General features: G+C 46.9%; 1 long non-coding RNA gene across 1 annotated transcript in view; it reads right to left on the reverse strand.

Moving 5' to 3' along the window:
• Positions 1-15,397, reverse strand: part of LOC310890197 — a 64,099-nt gene that overhangs the window by 22,163 nt on the left and 26,539 nt on the right. The window contains exons 13-15 of the long non-coding RNA XR_014577097.1: positions 11,940-12,165; positions 2,799-2,884; positions 157-1,496 (exon numbers count right to left, since the gene is read on the reverse strand). This is a non-coding gene — a long non-coding RNA (uncharacterized lncRNA). The remainder of the gene's footprint in view (positions 1-156; positions 1,497-2,798; positions 2,885-11,939; positions 12,166-15,397) is intronic.

Genomic DNA, 15,397 nt, shown 5'->3' on the forward strand with positions numbered 1-15,397 from the left:
GCTCCTGCTCCAGGCACACATGCAGCACAACCACCTTTCTCTGTGGCTATAAAGGGTGAGAGTTCAGCTGGCACACCAGTTACGAGCATAATTACGATCCTTGGAAGAGAGAGGAGAGTCTAAAGGTTGGCCATGCCTCTAAGCAAGTCAAGGTACCTGCTTGCAGGGGAGACCTTTGAGCAAACCTCAGTGAAGTCCAAGATGCTCCTTGAGTCTCTTGCATCGACATGTAAAACATCCCAGAAATTGCTTCAGAGAAGAGAGGACCTTGGTGCTGCTCTGGATAAACTGCTTGAAGTTATTTAGGGACCTGTTCTGCTCACAGTTGCACAATTTGATTTAATACTTTATCCAGAGCCAGTTCCTAGCTGTGACTGATCACAGAAAAGTTACAAAATAAGTCATATTTGCAAGGTAAAATTCAGCTGACGTCTCCCCTTCCTGTCTTCCCAGCATGACATAGCCTTTACTCATGGACTCGATTACTCCTAACCTACACATCTGACCCCATCCATCATCTGCAGGATCATTCAGAAAGCATCCCGACCCCACAGCGTCCCACTCCAAGCAGCCAAATGCCTCCAGCCACTGTCCTGCAGCGGTTCGAGCGGCGCAGAGAGCATCCAGCACGTCGCAAGGGCCACACACTGCACCGCCAGCACCTGGGGATGTCTCTTATGGGACAGAGTACATGAAAAAGCAGACAAAAGTAGGACTCGGAGCAGAAAAGAGGCTTGAAATTCTGTTGCCAAAGCACGGAATAAAACATCCAAAGGCTGAGGCACTGTGATCCAGCTGAAGCACCTGCCTCTGGGCCCGGCTCCTGTGAAGGACGGAATTTAGGAAGCAAATCTGAGTGTCCTTGACTGTCTGGATTTTGTTTCTGTGCTGTTACAGACGCAGTGCCAAGATTCGGAGCTGTACAGACTGAACGGAGAAGGGGCTTGCTAATCCCAAGCGTTCAAAGAGGATGAGTCAGGCCCTCGAAAACATCACAAAATCAGAAAACAGAAACAGTTCCCTTGTGACGTTCAAACGCCTGGGGCACGTTTGCTTTGCGGTCCGCAGAATTCCCCTGCTGTGGCGAGGAGCAGCCGTCATTTCAAACAAAACCCTGAAATTTTGACAACGTTACCGAAATCCAGCTCGTGGGACCCCAAGAAAGAAACCCCTGGGAGGTCGTGGAAGCGATCACACCACCAGACGGGGTGATACTGCTGCAACAGGGGGTCTGAGCCTCTCAGCAGGACGAGGGATGACACAGCAGGATGGAGACACCACCGTGGTCCACCACAAGAGAGCAAAAACAAATATTTTGCAGGTCACCGAGTCATAGTCACCTCACTTAATCTTAGGCTGCTGGAAGTTTGACACACAAGTCTCAGCGAGAGGTTTCTTGCAGTCAGAGGAGATAATGGGCACTTCAGAAGATGACTTAACTTGGGTTTATCGTTTTCCTTAGGGAAGGATGAACACGCCTGGAGAATCCCTCCTGGCTGCAGAGGAAAAAAACAATTAACATTGGAGTTCACATTTTTCCTACCCTCACTTTATTCCCCGCTCAATGTCAGCAGCCGCCCTGAAAAGATTAAGTTCTTCCAAGCACTGTCAGCTGCAAACCCGTTAGCTTGTATTTTTGTTTTAAATGACACAAGGACACGAAGGCGTGATTCCTCCTGCATTTCCAGCAGGAAATATCTGCAGCCCTACAGCTCTGAAGCTGCAGACTAGGCACGCTTCTGATCTCTACCAGCTTTAATCCCAATTATCGACTGTTGCCCCGTAATCTGCCTACCAGCAGCTCCTATCTAAGAGAAGCCAAAATAATACAAAACGCAGAAGGAAAGTTGGTGGGCAGAGCTGGCCAGGAATGTTCTCCCTGCCACCCTTGAAGTTGTGTAGGTTTTTGCTTAAAGCCACTCTTTGTAGGGAGAGAGAAAATCCTAAAGGACCCTGGGAGTTAGAGTTTTTAAGTCTACAGTCAATTTGTTGTTCTTCTGTTTCCCCGAATTTGTCGTTCTGTGAACCAAAACCACATTTTCTCCTTCCTATCTCTCAGGTGTTCCTGTTGTCATTTACTGGCAGTGACAAACGGTGAACTTTTTACATTCTGGCTTCTTAGAAAAACAGAAAAATCGAGCTTCTGCTAGGGATGTGCAGCCACTCGGCCTGCGCACAGGAGGAAAATGTCACCAACTAAGTATTAAGCGTCTCATCCAGGTGGACATTTAAACCCAGCTAATCCATCCAACAACGAAAGAGGGGAAGCAGGAGCAGAGAAGCCACTCCCGGAGGAGTTTGCTGCTTTTAGGGCCGGACAGCCCAACTTTCGCATCCAGCCCCAAATTCTTTTTTCCCTGTGGTGTGGCAGCTCAAGCAGACGAAGCTTTCAAGGACAACATCCACTTCTGGCAAAAATATTTGATATAAACATTGGCGAGCCATTTTGAAGGAAGAGGGGACAGTGTTTACTGTCGCCGAGCAGTAGGACAGATAGATAAAAGCATTTTCAAGCATGTTCAGCTGAGAACTGCTACAGGAGAAGTACCGCTCGTTCACGAAGCCTTTGTAGGCCAAACATCAGCCCCCTCTCACCTGGTGCTGCCTGCACACTCTTGCTTCACAGGGGAGGAGCTGTTAGAAGATTTTAAGACCCCTGATAATTAATTCCGTCTTTTTCTGAAGTGTTTCTGCGAACACTGGCCCTTCACCTGCTCCCCCCATGCCACCTTCCTCTCGCCCACGGCCCGGGGAGAGCTCGTGCTCAGAGCAAACACAACCTTGTGCTGACTGCTTACAGAGCAGGTAGGCCGTTCAGTTCTGGTTTTGGAGGTACACGTGGCGTACGCTCAGCCTCAGGCTTGCTCAGGAAATTGCCTTGCATCTAGAAGGAAAAAAAAAAAAAACCCACACAACTCACCACCACAAATCAACCATCCGCAGAACATAAACCAGGGCACCGACGTGAGGCAGCTCTATCAGCACTTACCGCAGCGAGTGCTTCCTGAAACTTTAAACGTTTAAACAACGCGAGGGCTTTTGTCTTTCATAAAAGAAATCCGGTGCTGTAAATTAGCCAGCTCTCCAGGAAACATGACAGAAATCCGCTCACCCGTACCGACCTCCAGGGTTCAGCCCATAAAACCGAGAAGCTTTCCTTGTCAATAAGAGGAACTAAAAAGCTGAGTGTCTCTCAGACGTTTTTAGGGAACAAGGTCACCTCGCGGCCCACCGTGATGTCACCGCAATAAGAGAAGGTGTTTTGGGAAGAGCTGGACAGATGACAGGGCTGGGAGGGAACGGGTGACCAAAGCATGCCTGTCTCTCCTGGCCTTTAGGTGTTTTAAGGACAAACCCCAGCAGCAGCCCCAAAATCCTATTGGTAAGGCTCCGTTAGCTACCCATAACCTCAGCTCTGCAGCATCAGAGGCTCTTTTCCAAACAGAACAGCACTCTACCTTCGTCTTTTTTTCCTTCCCCCACTCATGTCCCCATTTCTTGTAAAGCCTAGAGGCAGATAACTGCTTGTAAGCCAACCCATAGCCAAGAAGGCAGCACAAAATTATCCTCAATTCCTGCAGAATTGGTGCAGGTGGCCACTAAGAGCAACGCCCTTTCCCTCGTGCGCTTGGGCTGGCAAATAACCTTTAATTCTAGGAAATTTCAGCGCGTGGAAACACAGATATCCCTCCCATTTCGCGTGGTTGTACCGACAGAGGGTATAACTTGGGGCTGCGGGGAAAGACAGATGGATTTCTCCCTGCAGAGTCACCTCTAGGGACATAGTTTAAAAAGCAGGTAGATGTTACGAACAACTCGGATCATTTCAGTGCTTAAATTATATCTTCCAGTGGGAAAGTCCATTTTTTTCCCACAGTTTTGGGGAAAGTACCATCATCCTGTAAGACTCTCCAGCACGCATCAGCTTCTTAATAGTTGTTTTTATCTGAAAAACTCTTTTTGCTTCCTGTTTTGTCTACTCTGGTACTTGGGGCTTTATGCAACACTATAAATCAGCGATGGTCTCCAGCTATGAAACGTGGGCTATCAACGATGAAAGCAGACACATAGACTTCGCTTGACTTTGTGACAAGATAGTTTTCTAAGACTTATTTTCTTTACCTGCTCCTTTGCATAAAAGACGTTTAGATTTGGCGCTTAGTGATATGGTTTAGTGGAGGACTTGTTAGTGTTAGGTCAGAGGTTGGACTGGGTGATCTTGGAGGTCTCTTCCAACCTAGGTGGTTCTGTGAAGCCCACATGTGCCCTCAGTACCCTCATGGGATCTCCAAGCCCCACGTCAGAGGCAGCAAGTGGGCCCAGAGACTTGACTCTGACCCTAAAAAACATCCTCGCCAAACAATAGAAAAGCCAGATAATAAAAACAGGAAACCACAAGTGGTTTCACCCGTGCTAAGTTAAGCTGTTTAAAAAAAGTCATACCCTGATGTGTTTTGTGAGATGGGCTAGCCTGGCACCCTCTGGTTCCCAGCTGCTTTGTCTGCCACCATGCCTCGAGGTATCCTACGCTTTCCAGAGCATCACCATCAGCTCCCAGTCAGTTTTTCCGACACTGAAGAAATCTTGTTTTGCTGTTGTTGACAACCCCAGCTTGCAGCCAAATCTCCCTCCAAGCAATCTGGCTAATTGACAGGAAAGGATGAACTTCTCAAGGACCTCTGTCCCAAGGGAATTTGGACAATCACCCCAGGAGGAGGCCTTGGAGCTCTGAAGACTCCCTGAAGCCCCCATCCACTAGCAAAGAGATCACCGGGTTCTGGGTGATCTGCAGAGCCCAAAAGCTGCCACAGAAACACTGACAAACAGCATCACCTACCAGAGAGAGTAGGGGTGGCCCCTTGGGTAAAAAAAGGGCCTTAATTCTGCTGCGTTTTAGAAGAAGGAAACCAAAGGAATTCACCATCATCTGAAACTAGAGGGAGGAAATGAGAGGTAAAGGTAAGTGTAACCTGGGAGAAAAGCACTTTGGGATCTCCAGGAAACACAAGGACCTTGTGTTTGCTTCTCATCAGGAAAATTAAAGATCTAAACAGCCACTGTACTTGAACTAAATCAGTTATTATACAAGTATTGTGTGTTGGAATGGGACCCCCAAGTTTTGTTTCAGTGATGCCTCTGTCTCTCTTCCTTCCTCTTTCCTTCCTTCTTCTCTTCCTCTTTCCTTCAGCAAAGCAGGAAAGAAGAAAAAGAGTCCCATAGTCAGCAATGCCTCACATTTAAAAAAAAAAAAAAGACAAACATTTTCAATAGCATTTTCTACCTTTCTTTTGTCTACAGTTCTGCTGGAGTTGGGTCCACAGAGAAGACTCCATCCCCAGAGATGCCTAAAGCTAAGACAAGGAGTCACACGAGCTGACTGAGATCTCACACCGTGGCCATCCCTGCTTGAGGCAGGGGTGGATCATTCTCCTCTAGAGTTACACCCAACCTAGTTTACTCAGTGATATATTACGCTGCAGGGTCTCAAACACCTTTGTGAAGAGAATGCTGATGGGAAACGTTGTTCCACCTTGCTCTAGCTGTCTCCAAAGCATCTTGTCTACAACCAGGAGGAGGAGGGCATTTCCAGAGGGATTGTCCCAACATAAATATCACTACACGAGAAGATACCTAGTTCAATATGAGTTCAAGAAGAGGGTTTGTCCCCGTGTTAAAAAAAAAAAAAAAAGAAAAGCACAAAAAAATAGGCTGATCAGTTCCTTAAGCTCTCTCTCTAATACCTATGGAGAAGGTGGGATGACTAACTTGCACCACTTTCCTTCTTCAGCAGCCAAGATGGTGAGACACAGCTCACCTACACAATAAAGAACAGATCAAAGACTGCTATATCGTAAATAGAATTTGTATCTAATAACACGATGCTGCAAAACAGGAAAAACACGCAAAGGATTTCACGCAAGGGTGTGCCTTAACTCCCCAGATACTCAGAGATGGATCGTTTGTATGAAGAATACAGCACACTAAGAGATTTGGTAATGTACAGTGCTCCTGGGACCCCGAATGAGGAAATGATCTCATGTTTTATCTTCAAAAAGTCCCAGCTTTTCAGTTCTGTAAAACTTCTGCAATCTGTTGTCTTCATTCCTATCCCAGCGCAAAGATAAATCTGCTTTTGTAAATATATTTAGATGAAAAAGAGTCTATCGAATTATTATTCTATTAACATTGAGCTTCAAGCTATCGCTCATTTTAACAGCACGCATACATATTTTCATGAACTGGCTTCAAAAATCAAAGATTATTCTGAATACATTTAAACCGACAGTAAGAATTACTTTAAATGATAAAGGGAAATTTGGAGAAATGAACCACAGGTTTGAAGACTAGAAGCGTTCACACTACGATAATAAAAAAATCACTTCCCCCAACATTTGTTTAAAATTAATAATTTAAGTATTCCTTCCTTATTGCCATCCAAGAAAGTCGTATGTTCTCTGAGATTAACATATAGATGCATGAAGCTATTAAAAAAGCTATTAAAATAGGTAGACAAGCATTAAGAAATAAGTGAATAATTCACAGTAACTTGGTTCCCAAACACTATACTTCCCAATTCCATCAACACTCCAACAGTTCCATTGAACACCTTTAGACAGAAAATATTTCTCAAACCAGTTTAGTAACTGCACAGAGCAATCTCTCTAAAAATGAAGATCCCTTAGCTCATTTATGAGTACAACACTCTCAAAAAAAGTCTCTAAAGATTGAGGAAAAAAATACATCAATGCCTCTATTCCCTAGTTTGCAATCGCAATCTGTCAGAAACTAATGAAATGCAAGAGACCCTAATTAACAGTTTGGGATTGCAAGTCTTGAGCTACACAAAGCTAATATTCAACCACACTCTTTGTATGGAAGAAACAGCAAAATCCCACCACAACCAAATGAGCAGACACCCAGACAGCTTCTTCTATCTATACCTCCATCAACACCAGCATGTTCTCCTCCTTCTCCTCTCCAAAACCATGACCTCTACTAACCACAACGTAGGCTCATGAAGAAAATCAACAGAAATAAGACACCTTTTTTTCCAAAAGCGGACATTTCATCTGGAAGCCAAGGCAAAGACCACCTTCTACACCACTGCATAGCTTGAAGATCCTGCTTCTCCACCACCCAGCCTCCTGGTGCTCCTCTAGCACTGCTACAACCCCACTGCCCAACCCATTACAACGTTGAGGGGGACACAACCTCATTCATTAACCCTCCCAGCTGATGGGTTAATTAGCATCACGTGTGATTGCATTCTGTCAGCAGTAAGAGCACTTGTCCCTATGGCCAGGGCCCCCATCTACACAGAAACCAATGCAAAGTTGTTGCACTTGGGTGGTGGTTTTACTACAGGGTTATCTTTACTTCTATTTTCCACCTCCGTACCTGAGCTGAAACGACACCTGAACACATTGCGCTGAGCTTGGTGAGCTCAGTGCTGTTCCTGCATCCAGAGGTGTGTGATGAAGTGCATTTGTCATGTCACATCTTCAGCATTATTTTTTTTTTCAGAGTTTTTTGATTGCTTTTGGATTTCTGAAGCAAAGCTACATATCTCCTCCTGAAAGAGAGGCTCTTCTCACTTGGGAGAATTTGGTAACGAATTGCAGATGTGTTCAAAAACAATCCACCAGCGCTTCCCCTTGCAGGTGAGCTGCATCTTTCAGTGCAAATTCTGAAGATGTTCTCAGAAACAAAGGACACCTGCAGGCAAACTACACTAGGGAGCGGAGAGCTGCTTTACGCTGAGATAAGACACTGGATGTGGGAAGCAGCGGTGATTTATGGGCTGCTGAGAATGTCCTGGTTTGTATCAGTTAAGAGAGTTCCAGCAATTGGTGATGGAGCAAGTAATTGTCTGTGTGTTTCCTCCCCTGGCCAACTTCTCGCAGGTATCCACAGCAGCTGCATCGTTGCACAAATTGGGTGATGAGGAAACGTGGCTTCTGGATGAAAGTGAAAGCTCTGACTCACTCCTTAGGGTTAATTGATAACTGAGGTAATCCACCTGGAACTAACTGTTAGCTGGCTTCCTGGTGTTATTAGGCAATTTTCATTAACAAAAAAAAATAGAGAGAGCTCTCCACTGAAAAACTGAAAATAGGGTAGCATGGAGTCCATCCATCTGGCCAAAGACATGACAAGACCTAAAGTCATCTTCAGTTCCACTCTAGATAAAGTCTCGTGATGACTGCAGGCGGTGGAAAGGTTCCTACGTGTCCTACAACATTTTCCATGATGCAACGTGGTGTGATGGTGGCTGCTTTTGCAACAGAAAGTCTAAAGGGGGTTTTGATCTCCAACCCGTCTTTGAAGACCCATCTTGGGTCTTCAGAGACCCATCTTGGGTCTTCTTTGAAGACCCATCTTGGCAGTTCAGAACATTTCCTAATATCAAAGTATACAAATCAGTCCACCCTTACCGTGATTTTAACTATAAGGACAACACAAAGAACATGGGAATTAGGTTAAGTTACGCTACAATCAATAAACTTAAGCACATTGTTGAAATAAATTCAGTAGAGGTAGGATATGAATGATTTTCCTGGCATGTGTAAAATACCAGCTTACCAAAAGGACAGGGGACGAGACTGATGTCAGTGTTTCCATTTTGGGAAAAGTAGTTATGTCACAATTACATTTATTTTTTCCATCCTACGTCTATCATCCCTTCTAATTCTCCTATCTGCACAGTAAAGATGACACAGATGTTAATACGTCCATGCTGACCTCACTTTAAATTCATTCAAAGATGACTGGTTTCCGTTCTGGAGAAGCACAGATGTTTGATCTCTCTTCTTGCACAGATCGTCCAGGAAGATGGTAAAGGAGAAAAACACTAATGTTTACGAGTACGTTACATTTTTGCAAGGGCAGAGCATCATTCACATCAGACAGCAATGAACTAAAACCATCTTTGTTTCAGACTTCAAACGGAAACGTAAAACAAGTTGAGTCAATGGTAATCCCATGGAAACAAAATGCAACTCTCATCCCCAATCCTTTGGGTTTAGAGATACAAATCGTTCACCCGGCACGGGACTGTGAGGGGTGAGCCAACACACAGCTCCGAATCCGACAACAGACTTCCTCCGTTCTTATTTATTAACATCAGATGAGTATGTCAGGATAAGCACGACTTTTTCCGAGGTACCATTCATCCTTTCCCTTTGCTGGAAGGAGCCCAGAACTACGCAGTGCGTATCAGCTCTTGCCCATTCCTAGGATATTTCATCGTGCTCCAGAGAAATGTACTCAGGCATCATCCTCCACTTCAAGCACGTGCAGGATCACGCTACAAAGCGCGTGGTGAACTCCTTGCCCAGGCCGTATTTCCCCAAAGGACAGCTCAGATTCATCTCTTCTCTCTCCTACTGCCAAGAACGGAGGTGAGACGTAGTGGATGCAATATCACACACATTTGGGGCACATTAACTGAGGTCACCCAAGGTGCACGGTGCAACTTGTGGTCAGTTTTCCTCTCCTGTCTGCACAAATCCAGGTTAATCCTTGCGTGGATTACACTCTGTAACTGTAATGACCAAATTTCAAGCCGCGATGACAAGAGGTGTGTCCGCACCGCACAGTTCTCCTCTCTGAGGCTGAAAGTTTGCGATTAAATGAGGAAATAAACCACCACAATGCATGTTTTGAAGCTCCACAGTTTGCTCTGTGGCTCTTCTTTGTACAGTATTTGCCTTCAGCCGCGAGGCAGAGATGGTCACCACGTCCCGACGCTGCCTGCGACATGGGGCCCTGCCTGCCCTCCAACTCAGAAAGATTTATGAGCCCTTCCTTCAATCTCACAAGCCTTCATTTGCACCCTTTAACCTCCCCCGAACCCGCAGTGAGTCAGCACAACTTGTCTGCCGAGGCAAGATTGATGCGCGGCTCTGGAGCAGATAAAGCCTGCCCCTGGGTCAGCCAGGAGGGGTTTTGGCCATATTATTGCTGTCCCTTCTCCCGTCCCATGCCCCCGGAGAAGGAGGGAGTTCAGGCCCTGCGTGAAGATGCTCCGGCTGACGTTGCCTCGCTGACCCTCCCAAGGCAAGCCAAGGTCACGGCACAACTCTGCTGCTCAGAACCAAGTTTATCTTCCAGCCTCTTTGCACAAATCTTGTCCCACAAGTGTTTTTGGGGCCGCTGGAGAAGTTTTCTTCCAAAGGGGAAGAAAACACGAGCGCTGTCAATTGGCACGTACGAGTGAGAACGCGGCTGGCAAAACTATTTTCCCTGGGGTCCTGGCCCAACCCTTCCCACATGGTCACATCCCGACTCCCAAAAGTCTCCCAGAATAAATAAATACAAATAAAAACCATGCCTAAATTTGACGCTGTATTGTGCTTTGGGGGGGGGTAGGGGTCAGCAGCGAGAGTGAGCTCTCCCATGAACCGACAGAGCCACAGACCTTGATCTGGGAAGTCAAACCTACCACCTTAAACCACTTTATTTCTCAGAAGTTGCTCTGCAAATACATCACGGCCTTCACGTCGAAGCAGCACTGCCTACAAATGCCACGGCATCAGATGCGGCTTCTTTTATCCCCAGCAGAGGAGGGCTGGGGGCTAACGCCTGAAAGGATGCTTTTCTTTGGCGACGCCGACAGTTTCCTCAGCAGATTTCTCCCCCAGCCCCCTCCCACCCTAACCCACTTTCACAAAGGAAAAAAAAAAACACACATAAATGGCTCCTGTAGTGTCTGCAATGTAAAGAATTAGCTGAATGGGAAGAAATGAAGCATGGTCTTTATGTCCTAGTTACAGTCAGTGCAAACATTGCCGCTAATCCCCGTTGTTGGAGGGGACTGGGGAAGAGGCACAGATAGATCCCACTGGGAACATTTTGTCTTCCTCAATCTACACTTGAGATCACATTTTTTTTGCGTAATAAGATTGAGCTGTATTAAGAGGCCTGTGTAAAACGTAAAGCTGGGGGGGATATTGTTCGCGGTTTCTTCCACCAACTGTAACACCTACAATCTTCATGTGCAGGGAGGTCTTAGCAACCCATTCATTTCGCAGGAGAGAAAGAAAGCTATTCATTCCCTGCAAATCCCCTTTTGCCATGGCAACCCCCCCCCCCCCTTCCCACCCCTTGCACACAACAGTTGCGCGCAGGGGCCGCTTAAAACAACACAACAAAAAAACAAACCTTCGCCCATCCCGCGCTGACAGTTCTTGCTTTGCATTTTCTGGCCGCCTCCAGCCCCTGCTCCAGAGCGGGACTAACCCAGTAACAGGGGGAGAGAAGGGACAGAAGCGATGCTGTCATTTTATCTCATCCCCTGCCACCCCTGGTGGTATCATACCGGTGTCCCCAAACAGGACCATCCAGGAGATGGCATGTCCTGTCCCCCCCACCGAGGGTGGTTGTGCCACGGGGACAACATAGGACACTTATTTCTGTTCTTTGTGCCAAGGAGAGGGTTTTGGTGTGCCAAACCCCCCAGTAACTGAGTAGGATCAGCCCTGTTTGCTGCTGTGCCTTCCACAGGAACGTGCCCATGGCCTCATCCCAAGAGCTGCTGGGGGCCAGCCCAGCTCCCACCCGTCTGGGGACCTCCAGCCATCCTTGGACACAAGTCCTACCGCTCACAGCTGCAAACAGCAACTCCAGTTTGTGTTGCTCATGGAGCTTTTAGAGGGTTACCAAAGCTGTGTTCAGGCTGCAGGGGAAGCCACAGGGGATGCAGGGGCCTTCTTGGTATGACAGCTTCAGCTCAAGGTCTCCCTTCTGCCTCTCCGCCTCTCTCCTTTCCTCACGTCCCAGCCCTTTGGAGCCGTTAGACCTGCAGGGAGGGCTGGGATAAAGGAACAAGATTCCACATGGCCGAGGGTTTTTGGGACACCTACGTTTTGGTCTTGCACTCAGACCACATCTTGAGTTACAACTTCAATCAGGGCAACCGAAAGAAAGAGATAAATGACCTGCCACTGTCTCACTGGAGGAGAAACTCTTCCCAGAAGGTGTGATTCCTCTTGTTACCCTGAACAAGGACTGATGTTCTGGTACTGGAGTCTCATTTAGCAAGAAACGAAGCAGAGAAATGCCAATCAAAATCCAGTGCTGAGACGACAAAACCTCCTCAGTGTGTCTTCAGTTTTGCTGCATCACCACATCCAACACCTCTGCCGACACCAGTGCTTCCCACAGCTGAAAAACACATCAATTTCTGGTTAACCTGAAATAACATTTAAGAATAAATAAGGGATTCGTGGCACAACTGCAATTTCATTAAGTAGAATTAAGAACTGGTTTTGATTGAGAATTAACGATTTGTTTTATTTTTATAAATGTAAAGGGAATGCAAAACGTCAGGAAATAAACTAAGTCTTTGCACCAGGCATTTTTAGAAGAAATCCCAGCAATACCACAGATTTTAGCCTGCGCTTTATTGTTGACTGAGGTAAACGAAGCCCTTCCGGTGACCCAGACTTTTCCCGGCTACGTCCTGGGCATAAAACCTTTCCTCTCCCAGGCTGGCCAGTTGGTCACACCACAGCCTGTTAACGCAGAGATATTTTAAACACCCTCCAGAACCTTTGGCAAATGACTCCACGTGGGTTTTTCCAAGTACACAACTGATTTCCTGATTTTTAGTGACTCTCCTCCTTCAAGAGTTTATCATCTCTGCAGGACACCTCTGCCTTCTGCCTTCCCAGAAGATCCAGCACATAGCGGGGTCTATCCCAGCTGCAGCCAAAAAAAATTAAAAAAAGGAATTTGAGAGCCAGTGGCAGCTCCTGTCTTCAGAAAGCAAGTTGTCTGTTCCTAAAAATGCCATCCAATTCAGCTGAATGGCACTTTGCTGGACCGTACTCCTCTGCATCCCCAATAATGAGCTTTTGAGATGGCTTGCTTGGATGTCTAGAAGTTAGTCGAGATGAAGCCCACCGAAAAGCCTCCCCAGAAATAAATCCTTTGGTGACAGACTTTGGCTCACAGGACACACCGCAACCGCGGGGCTGGGGTGAGAAAAGGGAGGAAAAGCAATCCAAAGGCCCCTTCACTCTCAAATTTGCGCTCAGAAGGCCCTGACATGAGTAAAGGCAGATTAAAAAGTAAGCGGCTGTAGAAATTACAGCTCCCAGCTGTCTGGCCCGCCTCTTCCCCCCACAGCGTCCCCGTGTACATGGCACAGACAGCCTGGCTCAAGCAGCAGCTGTTAAACCACTGGAAATTTCACAGAGATTTGGGCTTTCTTTCATATGGGAAGCGTAAGCTGCAGCTGTTGAGCAGCTGCTCTGTGGGAGCTTAACCACCAGCATGGCAGAGCCGGGGACGCTAGCACAAGTACCTGGGAAGCAGGAGCAGCCAGAGCACCCCCTTTGAACCTGCCTGCATCTGAAGCTCGGGGCTTGGTCCTCGGTCCACACCCGAGCTTCATTTTGGCTCAGGAACGTGCTTCTTGAAGCTTCTCTTGCTGAGATGTCCTCTGCTTTGGCTCCCAGATGAAACCCAAAGGGAAGGTGCGTTGCAGAAGTGCTCCGATGCCTTCACGGATCTGTTCCACCTCTCCTCATCCTGGGAGTCCCCAGAGCATTCAAGAATGGGATATTTGGATATCTCCAAACGCTTCTCACCTAACGAACCCTCAAAACCTTAAACACTGATGATCATTTGGTGTTTGTTAGGCTCCTCAGTACTGAAACGAAGCCTTGGGTTCATCACAGGGCATTCAGGAAAGACACGCCAGTGCAGAAGCTCGGACCACGTCTCTGGGGGGTGTAGGACCAGGCTGCAAGGGAACATCTCCTTGTTTGGACATTCAGACTTGATACCCACTGAAATTCTCCTTTTCTGGAGAGATTCAGCTGCTGACAACAAGCACAACCCCTGGGCAGCTGTGTCACTGTTCAACGTTACCTCCGTCGGTGTTAGCAACAGCGTATGGCTGCATGGGAGCTGCAGGGACCCCATTTGCTCCTTTAAGCCTCATTAAAAGCAAATTGGCTTCAGCACCTGGATGAACGCTGCCTTTCGACTTCAAAAGCTGTGCTGAAACAAAAGGTTGTATTGTTACGCAAAGGGCCACAGCCGTGCCCAAACAAACAGGCTCAGATGTCCCTCAACAAAAGCAGAATTGTTGCCTCTGTTGTTGGGACTTGCAGCTCCCGAAGTCCCCGAGCTGCCCGAGAGGGCCGGCCCCAGCCCCATGCTGCTGCTCCACACCAGCTGGCCTTCTCCCACCCACTGGGGCTCGACGCTTCCTATCCGTTCTCTGTGCCTTCCTCCAACACAAGAAGATGCTCAGGTGCGGCTGTCCGAGGGTCCAGTGATAGAGTCAACAGATGAAGTATGACCATTGATTTATAACGTCAGCTTCTTGATCAAAAACTGTCAATGCTCCACCATTTCCAGTGGAAAAACCTTTGGCATAATCATAACGTTCTCTTAATTTTACTATAGCCTCCATATCCACTCCAGACAGGTAAAGAAAAGCCAGCAGAACATCAGCAAAATCTCTCTTTAGAAGAAGAAACTAAGTAATTTCTGTACATTACTCTTCTTACAAAGAGAGCTCCAATTCATCTCATCCACTGATCCCATAAGCAGCAGGGAAGACCTTGTCATCCCACTGCTCTCAAAAAGGAACTGCGTAAAAGCTGGAGACAAAAATCAGATTGCTCATTGCTTCCACGTCTTCTGCTGTATTAGGCGTTGTGTAGAAAACTAAAAGTAGATCTATTTAACTGGTTGGTACTTATTAAAAAAATATTTACAACAAATGATCAGTTCCAGTGGCATAATCAGGCCCCCGATAAGGCAGACAAATTTGTGTACTATCCACTGGAAAAAAATAAGCGCTGAAGAACACTATTGCGTATCCCCTCTGTTGTGGAGTATGTTTTTGCCACAGACACTCATGGTGCAAATGCTTTCCTAATTTCTTTGCCTGGAGTTAATTAAAAGCGAAGTTCAGGCTGCACATTTTGAGCAGTCACATCCCCAACAACGGCTTCATTGAGGATGTATATTAAAAATAAATAAAAAGCTTGCTCCGGTTTAAGTCATAGCAGGCTCCACCAAAAGATATAACACTGTCAACACCAAACTCCTGAACCAGAAAATGCTCTGCTGGCAGCACAGCCCCTGCGAGAGCACCCAAGTGGCTGCAGGAGCCTCACACACACGTTTCGGGGCGATGGAGCAGAGAAGTGTTGGGAGATAAGCAGTGTCAGCGCTGTTGCCTGGACTATTTCAATTTAGGAGCAGGGGAGACCTCAGATCTACCCACTCCTGAATTTCCCAGGGCTTTTGGATTTGTGTCGCGGCACGAGTTTGTCTATTCTCGCCCTTTGACATGCTCTCAAAACCAACAAGGCTGTTGAACTCCCGTTGAGGAGCAGCATTTCCAGAGGCTGGCACGTTCTCCACCTCCCCA

Source organism: Anser anser, assembly GCF_964211835.1.
Source record: "Anser anser genome assembly, chromosome: Z".
Classification (NCBI taxonomy): Eukaryota; Metazoa; Chordata; class Aves; order Anseriformes; family Anatidae; genus Anser; species Anser anser.